Source organism: Pipra filicauda, unplaced genomic scaffold (assembly GCF_003945595.2).
Source record: "Pipra filicauda isolate LSUMZ 115617 unplaced genomic scaffold, ASM394559v2 scaffold61_size3293851_pilon, whole genome shotgun sequence".
Lineage (NCBI taxonomy): Eukaryota > Metazoa > Chordata > Aves > Passeriformes > Pipridae > Pipra > Pipra filicauda.
Genome location: NW_024104776.1, coordinates 2,749,309 through 2,765,190, shown reverse-complemented (window position 1 = coordinate 2,765,190; position 15,882 = coordinate 2,749,309). Strand labels below are relative to the sequence as shown.

Below are 15,882 nucleotides of genomic sequence, written 5' to 3'. Positions count from 1 at the left end.
ATTAGTAATTTTATTTTATATTTGTGTTTTTACATAATCAGCAGACTTGATAATATCGGTCTCAGTGACAGTGAGCAAAGCAGTTGTCTTTAATATTTGTTTTAAATGTTTTCTGCTAATACTTCTTACAGTAAAACAAATCCAGATGAATAAATTGAAATAAGCATTAAATAATTAAAATGTGTCCGAAAATATATTTTAAACATAGTATAGGAGCCAAAATAGATAGTCCTAATATTTTTCAGTTAAAATGAAATATTTGGAGAAAAACAGATGTGCGTTCAGTTCTCAAAGAGAAATGCACTATTGCTATTGAGAACAATGACTCTAAATTAAAGTGGATTAGATGATTAGGCAAATTAGACTAATTTGAAAGATGAGATGGCTATTACCTATGCATCAGAGGTTGGGGAGGATGATGTGGAAGCAGAGGGAGAGGTGACAAGGTTATTAATTCTCACAGGACAGAGACAAGCAGAAAATTATCACTCCTGGAACATCAAGCTATTAGGGAAATAGTGTGGGGTACCTCTGCTTGAGGCTATGAAGCCACGATGTTTATGGATTTTCTCAGGCTCCTCTTTTGAAGCGGCCTAAGTGGTCAGAGATGGAAAAGTTATCTGTCAAAAATATTCTAGCATTAACTTCATATTTCCATTATTTTCTTCACTGTAGGCATGAAATCATTTTGACATGATTCAGTTTCACCTATATAATTACCAGGCAACATCAATTTTATCCTGGTAAGTGCCTGTATGACAAAACCAGCAATTCAAATCCCTCTGTATCTTGATGAGCGATAGAAGGGAGAAGATTACTGAGATATTTTTAGGGCACATAAGCCCTTTTCCAAGGGAACCTGTTCTAGTGTCCCACCATTCTCACAGCCAAGAATTTCTTCCTAATAGCTCACCCAAATCTACCCTCTTTCAATGTGAAGCTATTCTCCCTTGTTCTGTCGCTACATGCCCATGTAAAAAATCCCTCTCCAGCTCTATTGTAGGCCCCCTTCAGGTATGAAAAGCGGCAATAAGATCTCCCTGGAGCTTTTCTTCTTCAGGCTGAACAATCCTCAACTCAACCTGTCTTCACAGGAGAGGTGCTCCAGCCCTCTGATCATCGTCGCAGCCCTCCTCTGGACTTGCTCTAACAGGTCCACATTCTTCTTATGTTGGAGGCCTTAGAGCTAGACAGAGAGACCAGGTGAGGTCTCATGAGAGCATAGTAGAGGGGCAGAATTCCCTCCCTTCTGGGGTCTTCTCAGAGAAGCCACCCCTGCAGTGTCCCCAGCAACAAAAATCTTTCCAAATAAACCCAATCTAAAATTATACTGAGGAATTTTAATTGCCAATGCCCCTGCCAAAAGAATTAAAGCTCATGGAAAGAGAGAATCAAAGCTCATGGAAAAAGAGAATTAAAGCTCATGGAAAAAGAACAGAAAATGCATTGTGCACAGAATATTTCATGATATAGAAACTGCAACTCAAAACAGTATTATTCTGAATTCAGTACTTTTCTTCCTTTGTTGTTAGACAACAGTTGTATACGCCTTGTTTTCTTTAGATTAGTCAGAACTTTGTATGACTCAAGGTGTGGAGACAAATCAATCTTTTGATCTGTAAGTAAAAGTGCTCTCATGCATTTCAAACTCAACTTTTCCGTGATAAGTTCACTTACCTCTACTCCTAACTATGAAAACTATTTTATCCCTAGATTCTCACATGCAATTGAGACATTATCAGAAAGATTGTCTCACAAGTTCTTTCACATAATTATACAGGTACTCTGATGTACTCTGGTATACTAAAAAAAAGTAGTATGACAAAACACATTTTTTATAATCTATTCAACTGTTAAGTCAGCATGTTTAGAAATAAAGTATGCTGCTTAGTATAATGGTAATTCCTGTATGCCTTTTCAATTTTCTGAAGACTCCAGTACAAACATTTCAAATAAAATTACAGAAGGAGTCTCATTGATCTATCTTAGCTCCTCAGCTTCTGGATTTAAGTTGTGTCCTCTAGCTTTATATGTTCCAAGGAAGGAATATATCAAGTATACAGATTATTCTTAAGAATTTGAAAAAGATGCCAATATCATCTCTTCAACAACCTCAATTGTTACACAGCAGAATTTCATTGTAAATTCATAGAAAAAATATTTTCTTGCCGTTTGGGCAAAAAAAAGCTCAGAAAGTTTCACAACTTATTATAGGAGTAGTTAGAAGAAAGGTTAACTTAATGCACAAGGCCATAGTATGGGGAAGTAACAAGCATGGAGGAGGCCATCACTCCTAAACACTGAGGTAGCAGAAGCATTTATTTAGCCTTGCTATGTGAGAGAGGACTAGATCTTAAATCAGCTAATAAAATACTCTCTTCCAATGACCTTTTCTTCCAAGCCTGTTTCTCTTTATGTTATTGTCAGGGCTCTACAGGCTTATGCCTTTTGCTCATCTGTGCTTTGTACAAGCTCAGCCTGCAACAAAACAACCCATTGCTGTTCTTCAGGTTTCTAGCTTCTCTGGTTCCCTCCTCTGATCACTGAACATGTATTTCCAGATATAAAAGATAATGCATGAGTCAATTTTAGATCTGCAAAAGGATAATTAAGACACCACCTCTTCTGTGAGCATTTAAAAACAGAAGAAAAGCTAAAATGCATTTATGCGAGTGCCAAATAAGACTGGCATTTGATAGGAACTTTACTGACTCTTCTTTCCTTGTCTACTTCAATGTTTTACTTCCATGAGAATTTAATCATCTTCTGTCTTTGCAGGTGTTCCCAAAGCCCTTGCCATGTCTTGAAAAAGTCAATATACATGAAAAGAATTTTCATGACACTTATAAAACCAATTAAAAATTTAGCAAGACCCTAGCCTCTGCCCAATTAAATGTTTGTGAGGTGAAGAACTGAGCACATGTCTTATTTCAGTGTTATTCCACATCACTTTTCAACATTAATTATAATTAATACAAATAAGACAATTGGGGACTACTGATGAGTTGTCCTCTGAATATTTGATAATTGTTGATAGAAAAAAATGCTAAGTTATAGTCTCACAACTGAAGATGAAATCACATTCCAGACTGGCAATACTCATGCATAATATGGCGCCCCATATTAAACATATACCACTTTCTCATTTGTTGTACCAGAAGAGAGAGCACAGCTAAATCTGCTTGTGCATGTATTAGTGATATCTTAGTATCAAAACTGAGGAAGATAACAAAACAAAAAGTTTTAGCATTGCTATGTAGAATACAGCTGCCTGATAGTTTTCTGTAGCTAAGACATTTTATTATTGTCCATTTAAAGTGATTATTTGATGGAAATGCAAAGAATATCATGCTGAATAGGTTTAAAGAATTCATATAACTTTGATCCCACAAAGCAATCTATTGCAACACAGATTTAAAAATCTTTTCACTCGCAGAGATAGTTTAACACCTAAATTAGAAACTGGAGAAATACAGAATTTTAACTTTAATTTACTATTTTGAGTGACATCAAATCCGACTCTGGCTGCTATGTCATTTTGTTATGTCATAGTGAAATTTGCATTAAAAATTATCTTCTGAGAGGGAGACTTCAGTTGAATTAATGTTTGTAAATTAAAAAATGAAGAAAATTCGATACTTAGTGGAAATAAACTGTGCAATTATTAAGCAAAGTTAGAATATAGTTCATGATACTATATCGTGCCATAGGTCTGTCCTTTTTTTACAAAGATATCATAGCACAAAAACCTAGTAAAAACAGTATTGTCTTGGATATGCCCAAATTGTTGAAGAAAATATACTTTTTCTATCCCATCCCCTACAGTTCTTAATTTCTTTGTATTATTATTTCTGTATCTGTCCTTTTTCCATCTATGCAGCTCAATGTATAGGCCATAAAGTTAGTGCAGACCAAACAGAACGGGTTCAACAGCCTGTCTCCCAGTGGGAACAATTATTTTAAAGAAAAGCATTGGGAAACAGGAAGGGTAGAAATTCCCTAGATGTACACAAGAACTTTGTGGCCATAGCTAGTAGGACATTTCAAGGACTGACAACTGGAACACATTTTTTGTTGAAGAGAGCCCTAAATTAAATCCAGTTCTTGTCTTCCAAAAAATTTTAACTCTTGTAGTGCTTTACTTTTTCATTTAAGGAGAGAAAAGGATAGATATGAGTGGAGAAAAGCCTGATTCTCCGTTAGTTCCAATTTTCATCAGGAAAAAATCCATACCACAGCATAAATCAGCCTGAACATCGGAAACTGACCTTGGTTTCCTGAGAGTAAATGGAATATCTCAGTTTCCCTGCCCTCTCACTATTGAATATCTCAGTTTCCCTGTACTGCCACATTGATTATAGATCACTCAATGACATAGCCCTTTGACTTGTGAACTGAGAAAGTCTAGACATATATGTTAACGAGCTCCATCCTTTCTTATAACTTGCAGTTCCCTAGAATCGGACTTCAGTGCTGTTCCCCTCCATACAACTGAAAAACATTGCTTTCATTATCAGTCCTTGAAAGAAAAATAGGAAGAAAAAAAAAAGGGGTTTAAGATTTCCAAGGTGATTTTCTCTCATTTAAAATGTACTCCCTTCAAAGATTCTTGGAGCAAATATATTTTTTCTTAGCTTTCACTTAATCCATTTATAACCCCTTAGTAATAATGAGGAAAATTAAAGTCAGACATTGGGGAAGGGCCCTTTACATGTTATTTGACCCCACCTAACACTTCAAACATCTGTTAAAACGTACATTTTTCAATGCTTCCATATTTACTCTTACTATTTCATTAGGAAACTTATCTTCATATATTCTTCCTGCAGGATTAAAAAAACACCCTTCCTCCTGCTTATAAAGTGATTGTACTGTAGGCTATTGTGTTTGCTCAAAAAAGACACCCTCACTAGTCAGTGAGGGTTGATACTCTGGTAATCTATATAGAACTTTCATAATAACCCATATGGTCTCCAAGAATACATTTTAATGTATTTTAATGTAAAAAGATTAGTATCCAATGATATCAAAAATATTTTAAACTCTTGGGGGTTATTTTGTCCTAAAGTTTAGCTAAAGACAGGAAAAAATTGAGTGTCGAAGACAGTAAGTCCTTTTATGGCAGGTCACATGACAGAACTCTTTCCTAGGTATCTCACATGGTAGCCTGTTACTCCAGCTATCAAGCAAAATTTATAAACTGCATGATATCTACCAATACAAACAAATTACTAACATGAAAAAAAATCATTCTGTATATACTGGTTTAAAAATAAATAAAAACACATGTGACATGATTTTAATGTATTGCAGCATCACAAATTGCTTGGTTTATTCCACTATATAGACACAGTGGTTCTTCTTTCAAAGCAGTCAAACATCACCCAGTCTTGACATAACAGTACAGCATAGCTCTAGTATGTGAAATAAATATAGTTCTGGGTCATTATGATTCAGAAGGCAGTCTTTGTGTTGCTGCTGTATCATGTTTTATGAGTACAAAATTCCATGAAGTACAGTAATTTTTATCTGTTCAAGAGGGAAGGAACATTGAATGCTAACATTTGTAAAACAATTCAGTAAGATTATAAAGCGGACAGCAAGAAGAATGAGTTTATGAAAAGACTGTATCTCTGTGGGTCATTAGAAGGGAACTGAGATATTAGTTAGCAACTTGAGCTTTCTGTGATGACACGTGAGAGCAGTGAACCACAAATCCAACATAAATACCAATGGTCTATGGTCCTCTCTTAAACCACAACAAATGTGAAGCTCAAGTAACTGAAAATTTAATGTCTGTTTTCTATGTATTTGCTTTTATTGATCATTCTATCAAGCCACCCTGTACATATGAAATTTATTTAAAGGACAATTGCTGGTTTTCTATACAGTGAGCTACAACACAGTTTCATTTGGTCCCCAAGGTCTCATGTATGACAGTGTGAGGTCCTCATTTATGACATGTCTAAAATGAATTTTAAGTGGCACTGACACATCAATTCTTATTTATTCTTTAAAAAAGATCACTAGCAAAAACAGTATGAGTGATTTTGCACTCTTAGTATATGCAAGAGTAACAAGGTTGAGCTAGATTTTTATGTTAGGGAAGAATTAGAGTTTGCACCGTTATGGTTTTTTTTAATCTCGTTGGTTAAATTAACTTTAGCAAGGTCTGTACACACAATAGTCATATAGCTTGCATGGTATAACAGTATTTCCACAATAAAAAAAAAAGGAAAATATTTTCTACCAGTGAAAAACATAACTGTACTTAATAATAACATTCCATAAATCATATTTCATATCTTGCATTAAAATTTTCTATATCAGGACAGAGAAAAAATATGAAAGGAAATTTTAAGTAAAAAGTCAATCTCTGGCAGGAACACAAGCAAAATTTGCTAAATATTACAGAAACTCAAGTAAGAGACCTCTCTTTCAGTTTCAAAAAGGAGGAAGACAAGCCAAGAAAGGATCATAAAGATACTTCTGTTTTAAGAAAAAAATAAAGACAGTAGCTATCAAGTCCTCCTTTTGCATCACCTATATATCATTGCACTTGCAAACAGTTCTTTACTATCTGGAATACTTTTTGGTTTTTTGTTTGTTATTCTCCACTTGCAAAACTTGGCTTATAATTACCTAAGTATAAACATGCCACTACATTTCAAGTAAGTGGAAAGGTTATTCTTGAAAGTGAATTCCTTCCAACATGTAGTTAAAAATAATCTATAGAGGTGGACTTCAGTGTTAGGTCCTAATTAAAATAATTTCAGTAGTAGAGTGAATATTAAGCTCATGTATTTCTTTCACAGTGTGTTTATTGTTCCAGTGCTGTAGTGGAGATCTCTGACTACATAATCAGTAAATCACTGCGGAAGCCCCAAAAGAGTCCCAGCCTTTCCTCTTGTCTTCCTCAATTCTCTCTTGTTCTCTTCACTGAGGATGAACAAATTACCAAGGGACATTTCAGGCTGCAAACTCATTATCTCTTCTCTAATTATAGACACACACACATAACTACTAGGCATTTGTCCTCACTTATATGACTTATCTGCATAAGTTCCTGCAAAGGGTGACCTAGCAAACTTAGCAGAGACCTGACAGGTTCAATTCCAATGAGAAATAAAAAACAGGATACCTGTTTAGCAAGATTCAGAAGACTTGAATGTTTTTTTAAGCATCAGAGACTGTTTAAGTAGGTAGTACTACACGAAGGTAACCAGATGAGAACCCCTCAACCTCTTCCAAAGGCAAAACGAACAAAACAAATGAAAAAACAACCACCATTCAGCAACAAATTCTGAAGAAGTTTAAATTTCAAATTTTCCAAACTACAACTACAGACTATTGCCCAACTATGATTAAAATGAATTGCTACTGGAAAAAATAAAGGTGGTATGAGTTTTGACAGTGATGACAGTACTGCCCAAAGAGAGCAACAATATATATTTAAGTATAGTGCATAAATGGTCAACATATGATACCAACATATGATACCCAAAGTGTTCTATGCTGAGACCTATGGCATTCAACACAAATCTATAAAAAAAAAGATAATTAGTGACAAGGTTTTCCTTGATACAAATGCTGAATTCAGGACGAAGAAAACAAAAGGTTACTATAAAGAGTACACAAATGCATGCAGCATAGGGAATAAGCAAGAACTAACAATCTATGTGCAGTCTCACTGAAATTCAGAGACGGTGTCATAGCTCACATGCCTGGAATGTTGTCATGGATGGCTACATACTCAGGATTGGTCAGAGAGGTGAGGTGGTGGATTTGCTCTTTATGTGAGAGAGCAACTGAAATGTACCAAGACCTACCCAAGGACAGACAGATGACTTGAGAACCCATGGGTAAAAGTTAAGGGACAGGCTAATATGGGTGACACTGTTGTGGGTGTTTACTACAGGCCACCTGATCAGGAGGAAGAAGTTGATGAGGCTCTCTATAGGCAGCAGGAAATAGCCTCGTGGTTACAGGCCCTTGTTCTCCTTGGGGACTTCAACCATCCTGATATTTGTCGGAGGGACAACACGGCTCAGCACATACAGTCCTGGAAGTTCCTGCAGACCACTGCAGACAACTTTTTGATGCAAGTGATGGAGGAGCCATTGAGAAAAGGTGTGTTGCTTGACATTTTACTAACAAACCAGGAGGAATTGGTTGAAGACATGAAGGCTGGGGGCAGCCTGGCTGTAGCGACCATGAGATGCTGGAACTCAGGATCCTGCGTGGGGGAAACAAAACAGTAGGCAGGACTAGAACCCTGGACTTCTGGAGAGCTAACTTCAGCCTCTTCAAAGACCTACTTAGAGGAATCCCATGAGTTAGGGCTTTAGAAAAGAAGCAAGTCCAAGAGAGCTGGTCAATATTCAAGCATCACTTCCTCCAAACTCAAGATCAGTCTATTCTCATGATAAAAAAAATCTGGCAGAGGGGGCAGGAGACCTGCATGAATGAGCAGGGAACTCCTAGTAAATCTCAAAGAAAGAAATTCATGGGATGTGGAAAAAGGGACAGGCCACGTGGGAGGGTTACAGGAACATCGTCAGAGGATGCAGGGATGTGAAGAGGAAGGCTAAGACCCACTTGGAATTGAGTCTGGCAAGGACAAGAAGGGCTTCTATAAATATACTAGAAACAAAAGTAAGATTAGAGAAAATGTGGGCTACCGCTGAATCAGATGGATATTGTGGTAACAGAAAACATAGAAAAGGTAGAATTACTGAATGCCTTCTTTGCCTCAGTCTTTACTTCTGAGTTCGGCTCTCAGGAATTCTAGACTTTGGAGGTAAGAGAGGAAGGCTGGAGAAGGAAAGACATCCCCTTGGTCATTGAGGATTTGGTTAGACTGGCTCGGCAGACTTAACATCCACGAGCCCTAATGAGTTGCACCCACAGGTGCTGAGGGAGTTGGCAGGTGTTGCTGTTAAGCTACTTTCCATCCTTTTTGAAAAATCATGGATAACAGGAGAGATCCCCAATGACTGGAGGAAGGCCAGTGTTACTCCCATCTTCACACAGGGTGAGAGGGAGGACCTGGAGTAGTACTCTCCAGTCAGCCTCACCTCCATCCCTGGAAAGGTGACGGAACAAATCATTCTGGAGGTCATCGCTGAGCATGTAGAAGAAAACAAGGTCATCGGGAGTGGTCAGCATGGATTCACCAAGGGGAAATCAGGCTTCACCAAACTTATAGCCTTCTATGATGTCATGGCAGGATGGGTCGATGTGCGGAGAGCAGTGGATGTTGTCTACCTTGACTTCAGTGAGGTTTTTGGCACTGTCTTCCATAACATCCTCATAGGTAAGTTCAGGAAATGTGGTTTAGATGAATGGACAGTGAGGTAGATCAAGAACTGGCTGAATGGCAGAGCTCAGAGGGATCAGAGGAGTAGAATCCAGTTGAAGGCCTGTAGTCAGTGGCATTCTCCAGGGATCAATACTGAGTCTGGTTTTATTCAACTTGTTTATCAAAGACCTGGATGAAGGGATAGGATGTACCCTCAGCAAGTTTGATGATGATATGAAACTGAGGGTAGTGGCTGCTACACCTGAAGGCTGTGCTGTCATTCAGTGGGACCTTCATGGACTGGAAAGCTGGACAGAGAGAAACCTAAAGAAACCTAATGAGGTTCAACAAGGACAAGTGTAGGGTACTGCACCTGGGAGGAATAACCCCAGGTACCAGTAGAGGTTGAGGTCTGACCTACTAGAGAGCACCTCTGCAGAGAAAGACCTGGGTCTCTTGGCAGGTGACAAGTTGACCATGAGCTGCCAGTGTGCCCTTGCCAGCAGGAGTGCCAATGGTATCCTGAGGTGCACTGGGAATACTGTGGCCAGCAGGTCAAGGGAGGTGATATTTCCCTTCTACTCAGCTCTAGAAAGGCCACATCTGGAGTCCAGTTCTGGGCTCCTCAGTACAAAAAAGATGAGGAGTTACTGGAGAGGGTCCTGCAGAGGGCCACAAAGATGATTAGGGATCTGGAGCATGTCTCTTATGAAAAGAGACTGCGGGAGCTGGGCCTGTTTAGTCCAGAGAGGAGAAGACTGAGAGAGGATCTTATCAATACATATAAATATTTCAAAGGTGGGTGTTAAGAGAATGGTGCCAGCCTCTTTCAGTCATGCCCACTGACAGGACAAAGAGTAGTGGCCATAAACTAAAACACAAGGGGTTGCACCTCAACATGAGGAAGAACTTCATCATACTGAGGGTGGCAGAGGGAAACAATCTGCCCAGGGAGGTTGTGAAGTCTCCCTCTCTGGAGCCATTCAAAACCCACGCAGACGAGTTCCTGTGTAACCTGCTCTAGGTGACCTTGCCTTTGACACCTGGCAAGCGATGATCTCAGAGGTCCCAACCAACTCTAACAGTTCTGCGATTCTGTGATCTATGACACCAAGGCTCTAAAGATAGAATAAACTATCTAAACTAAAATCCAAAGTCAAGGATACACTTACAACACAAAAACACATCTGGGAGACTGGTGATTGGCTGTCAAGAACCTTTTGAATATTCAGTCAGCAAAATATCTGTAATTTAAATACCTCGTTAGAGTTAATATCAGTTGTCAAAAAGGCACATTAACATGCCTAGGGTATTAATTCCCAACTTCCTTAACTGTATCTTTGTGACTAAGGCAAGGTTCAACATGTGCTGTATGGTCCCAGGTGAATATATTTCCATGTTTTATGCAACGATAGCTCAAACTAGCTGAGATATTTTAAAAATATTATTAAATTAAAAAACATGCTTCAAATATAGAGAAATGGAAATTTTCTAAGTCATGTTCATTCACACAATCTGCAAATGTACCAAATCATAACCTTGTTTAATCAAGCTCAGCCAACAAACTTCCATTTGACTAAAGTTTCCCCTGAGTTTCCATAAGATCTTCATAAAAGAAGCTGATGAACCATGGGCTGGATGAGAAAGCATCCAGCTTTCAATCCAAGGTGGATTGAAAACAGTCTGAATGATCAAGTTTAGAGGGTGGTGATCAGAGATATGAAGTCTAGCTGGGAGTCAGTAGCTAGCAGTGTACCCCAGCAGTCAATACTGGGTCCACACCTTCATTAATGATTAGAATGACTGAGCAGAGGGCACCTCAAAAAATCTGCAGATGGCACAAAACTGAGAGAAGTGGTTGATATAGCAGAGGATCTTGCTGCCATCCAGAGAGTCCTTGACCTGCTGAAGAAATTATATGACAGGAACCTTGTCTAATTTCACAAGAGGAAGCACAAAGTCCTGCAACTGGGGAGGAAGAGCACCAGGCACCACTACATGCTGGGATGCACCAAGATGGAAAGCAACCTTGCAGAAAAGGACCTGGCTGGACACCAAGCTGCATATGAGCCAGCAATGAGCCCTTGAGGCAAAAAAAATCTAATATAATCCTGGCCTTTATTAGACAAAGCACTGTCAGCGGCTCAAGAGAGATGACTCTTCCCCTCTATTCAGCATTGGTGAGATCTCATCTGGAGTGGTGTGTCGGGTTCTGGGCTCCCCAGAACACGAGAGACACGAACATACTGAAGAGAGTCCAACAAAGTGGCACTAGGATGATGAAGGGATGGGAGCACCTCTTTCACTGGAGGAAAGGCTCCTAGAGCTGGAACTGTTCTGCGTGGAGAAGAGCAGGTTCAGGGGGGATCTAACCAGTGTTGGCAAATTCCTGAATGGAGGAAATACAGAAGACAGAACCAGCTCTTTTCATTGGTGCCCAGTGAGAGGACAGTAGGCAGACACTGACACACAAGAGGTTTCCTCTGAACATCCAGAAAAAGTTTTTTAATGTGAAGGTGACTGAACACTGGCACAGGTTGCCCAGAGTGGTTGTGTACTTTCCATCCTTGAAGATATTCACAAGCTACCTGGACATGGTCCTGGGCAATCATGTCTAGGCCTCCCTGCTTGAGCAGGGAGATTGGACAAGGTGATTTCCAGAAGTCTGTTCAAACCTCAAACATTTTGTGATTCTGTGACTGAAGTTTTATCGTCTCCTTCATTTTTCAAAAGAATACACAAGGTGGTGTATGTGTGACTATGAAAGATATCTCTCTTTCCTATGTTGCTTTTAATTTCTAAATTCTTGGAAGATGGCTTAAAGAACAGTAGATTTGTCTTTTTGTACAGTAGCCTGAAAGAACAACACTATCTTAGAACAAATAATATGTTCATATTGGTCCATGTTGTAAGCCGTGAAAATTGAAATAGCTCTACTGAGGTTCATTCGTATCAGTGGAAGCATCTCTCCTTTTAATCCACTTAATTTTGTTTAAGGTTAAATAAATAAAATTTAAAAAATTCACTCAGAATCAAATTGCATGGTTGTTCTTTATAATCACACAGCACTTGATAGGTATCAATCTCTTAAGGAAGATAACATAATGGGTCACAAGGGCATCAGAGCAAGGTTCAACAGAAAAGAATCACAGAATCACAGAATATGGAAGGGATGCACAAGGATCATTGATTCCAACTCCCAGTCCTGCACAAGACCATCACCAAGAATCACACCATGTGTCTGAGAGTATCATCCAGACGCTTCCTGAACTCTGTCAGGCTTGGTGCTGTGACCACTTCTCTGGGCAGCCTGTTCCAGGCTGGGTGAAGAACCTTTTTCTAATATCCAACCTAAACCTACCTGACACAACTTCAGGCCATTCCCTCGGATCCTGTCATTGGTCACCAGAGAGAAGAGATCAGTGCCTGCCTCTCCTCTTTCCCTCTGAAGGAAGTTGTAGACTGCAATGAGGTCACTCAAGTCTCCTCTCTTCCAGGCTGAAAAGACCAAGTGACCTCAGCCTCTCCTCATATGGCTTCTGCTCCAGGCCTTTCACCATCTTCATTGCCCTTCTTTGGACACTCTCTAATACCTTAATAACTTTCTTATATTGTGGTGCCCAAAACTGCACACAATATTCAAGGTGAGGCCACCCCAGTGCAGAGCAGAGCAGGACAATCCCCTCTCTTAACCGGCTGGTGATGCTTTGCCTGATGCCCCCCAGGACACGGTTGGTCGTCCTGGCTGCCAGGGCACTGCTGACTCATATTCAACTTGCCATCGACCAGGACCCCCTAGTCCCTTTCCATGACACTGCTTTCCAGAATCTCATTCCCCAGTCTGTACGTACATTCAGGGTTACCCCATTCCAGGTGCAGAATCTGGCACTTCCCCTTGTTGAAGCCTATGATAAAAAACCTAAGTATTAGCAAGAAAGAAAAGTCTTGTAGTTTACAGAACATCAATTATATACAGCGTAGTGATGAAAAAAAATTTCAAATTTTATACTTAGGTTTTTGCATGGATTTTTTTACTTCCAATTATCATTAAAAACATAAAAATAAGAAAAAAAGAAGGATCAGAATTTCAAACACTGATAGTAAAAGGGTTATCATAAAATGGTTGGATAGTATTGTACTCTGGGGTAGTTTATTCAAATAAGCACTTAAAAGCCATAGAATTTGGTCTGGAAACAAACTATAGACTTAAAAGAAGAAGTTTTCAATTAAAACAAATTTTCAGCATAAAGCTGAAAATCTGGGCTCTTACCCAGATCAAAGGTAGTACAAATCTCACCCTCCTATTTTTTTTGGTGAGGCGTTTAAGGCATTTTTACTTTTGCCATAGAATCATAGCACCATAGAATGGTTTGGGTTGGAAGTGACCTTAAAGATCATCTACTTCCAACCCCTATGCCACTATACCAGGCTAGTCATGTATCTCTTAATCTCTGTCTTAAATAACTGCAAGATGGTACATATGTACTTACAATGACATTATCCATTAGTTTAAATATCTCTTCTTCCTCCTGCAATTTAGCTTTCATATGCATTTATAAAGAGCAATCACAGTTGTTTTCTACTTTATTCCATCATACAGAGCAAGCCAAACTTTTCTCATCTGTTGCCTTTTTATTGATGGAGCATCCTAATACCACTGAGCATCCTAATAGCACTTTCTGACCTTTTTTTTTCTTTACCATCTTGGAAAGAAACAGGTGAGAATACACACAATATTGCAATTTAAATTTTATCTGTGACTATTATAGATCATGAGTATTTTCCTGTCTCAGTGGAACACCTTTTCTTGCTTATCTAAGAACAATCAATTATATTCTCAAAGAAGTATAGCACATTAGTAAAGTAAAATTATTTTGCAATAAGCCATATTACATTTTATTTCAGCCTGTATTAATTCATAATTTTAATTATTCCCCTGCCTAGTTTTTTTTCCTAATAAGGCTATATCTGTCCTACTCTCTGGATATTTGTTATACTTCAGTCTGATACTATTACTCCCGATTCAGCAATTTACAAAAAGTGGAAGACAGTTTTTCATGCAGTCAGTTCATGCAGAATTATGGAATAAATTGTTTAATCCTTGTATTTTTCATGGATTCAAAGCTATGCTGAAATATTACTTCTATTAGCCTAATTGAATAACCTGTTAGTTATCTCTCTATTCCTACTGATTTTTTCTTTGCTGTATTTACGGCAGTTTTACTGTCCAGTCTACTCTTATAGCACAGCAGCTGTTTCTCAACTTCCTTTATACAATTCAAGAACATTCTCCTGTCTCTTTCAATATCTGCTAGATATAAGTCAGCATGCCTTGGAGTAGATCTCATTTTATCCCAAATCCATCTCTTAATTGTAAATGGATTTTCTAAATTAGAAATGCGTTTAAGAATAGAATTTAAACCATTAGTCTTCTTGGTCAGATGACTAAAACAAAGTCTAGAAAGAAGTCTGAAATGCCACTAGATATTAATTGGAATGCTTATAATGGATTCATAGTAATCCATATGACGACATTCTGTTTGCAGGATGGATCTAGGAAGCTCAGACTACATGCAGTAAAGTCCACAGGACTGGAATTACATCAATTTTGCATTCAGCTCAGTAAATGAAAATGTATTTATGCAGCCTGAAACTAATGCCCAGGATTTATTTTAGAATATAAATAAAGCTCAATTTTGACAGCCATTAATTAAAAAGGAAGAAATTTTTGTTTATCTGAGGTACTTTAAAGGAAAGCAAGCAAATCAAGCCAGAGCAAATAGATTTATATGTGAACACAAACACTCAATTATGGAATTGCTCTAGCCTTCATTTAATTTGGTCAAGGTTCTCTTTCGCCTTGAGCAGCAAAATAGTCTGCTGGCAGCTAATGAGGTGAAAACAAACAGAGATAATTAGAAATAGCATAATTAACATATTTACCACTATAAATATTGATTTGCTCGAAATTATGTTTTTGATAAATTTCCAAATTTAAAAGTGGAAAAGAAGAGAATATTTTTAAGAATATTTTTAAGGAAAATATATCTGATTCCATAAAGTATCATTTAATCTTTAATTTTCATTTGTTACTTTTGAAATGTTGAATTTTATGCTAGGTGTTAATATCTCACCATAAAGAGATCAATCCACGCTGTTTTACATAGTGTCATTACATACCTGTGAGGAGAAAAGGTCTATGGCAGATTTTAGAACGTTTAGGATGTCCCCCCAAGTTCCTTAAAATGATCATCTCACTTCATGAGGATCAGCGCAGCCAAGTCAGATATAGCGACGCACTTTCTGAGCCCTTTCTAATTACCAATGGTGTGAAACAAGGCTGCGTTCTTTACCAACCCTACTCACAATCTTTTTCAGCATGATGCTCCAAAGGGCCACTGCAGACCTTGATGATCAGGACGGTACCTACATTCGATATTGTACTGATAGAAGCCTATTCAACCTAAGGCGTCTGAAGGCCCACACCAAGACCTTAAACCATCTTGTCCGGGAGCTGCTTTATGCTGATGACGCCGCCCTTGTTGCCCACACAGAAGCAGCTCTGCAGTGTTTAACATCCT

At 38.4% G+C, this 15,882-nt stretch overlaps 1 long non-coding RNA gene across 1 annotated transcript; it reads left to right on the top strand.

The window, feature by feature from the left end:
• Positions 1-9,261: 9,261 nt before the first annotated feature.
• On the top strand, positions 9,262-14,996 carry LOC113988978. The gene is made up of 3 exons (XR_003541083.2): positions 9,262-9,316; positions 13,902-14,019; positions 14,848-14,996. It is a non-coding gene; the product is annotated as an uncharacterized LOC113988978 (long non-coding RNA).
• Positions 14,997-15,882: the final 886 nt, after the last annotated feature.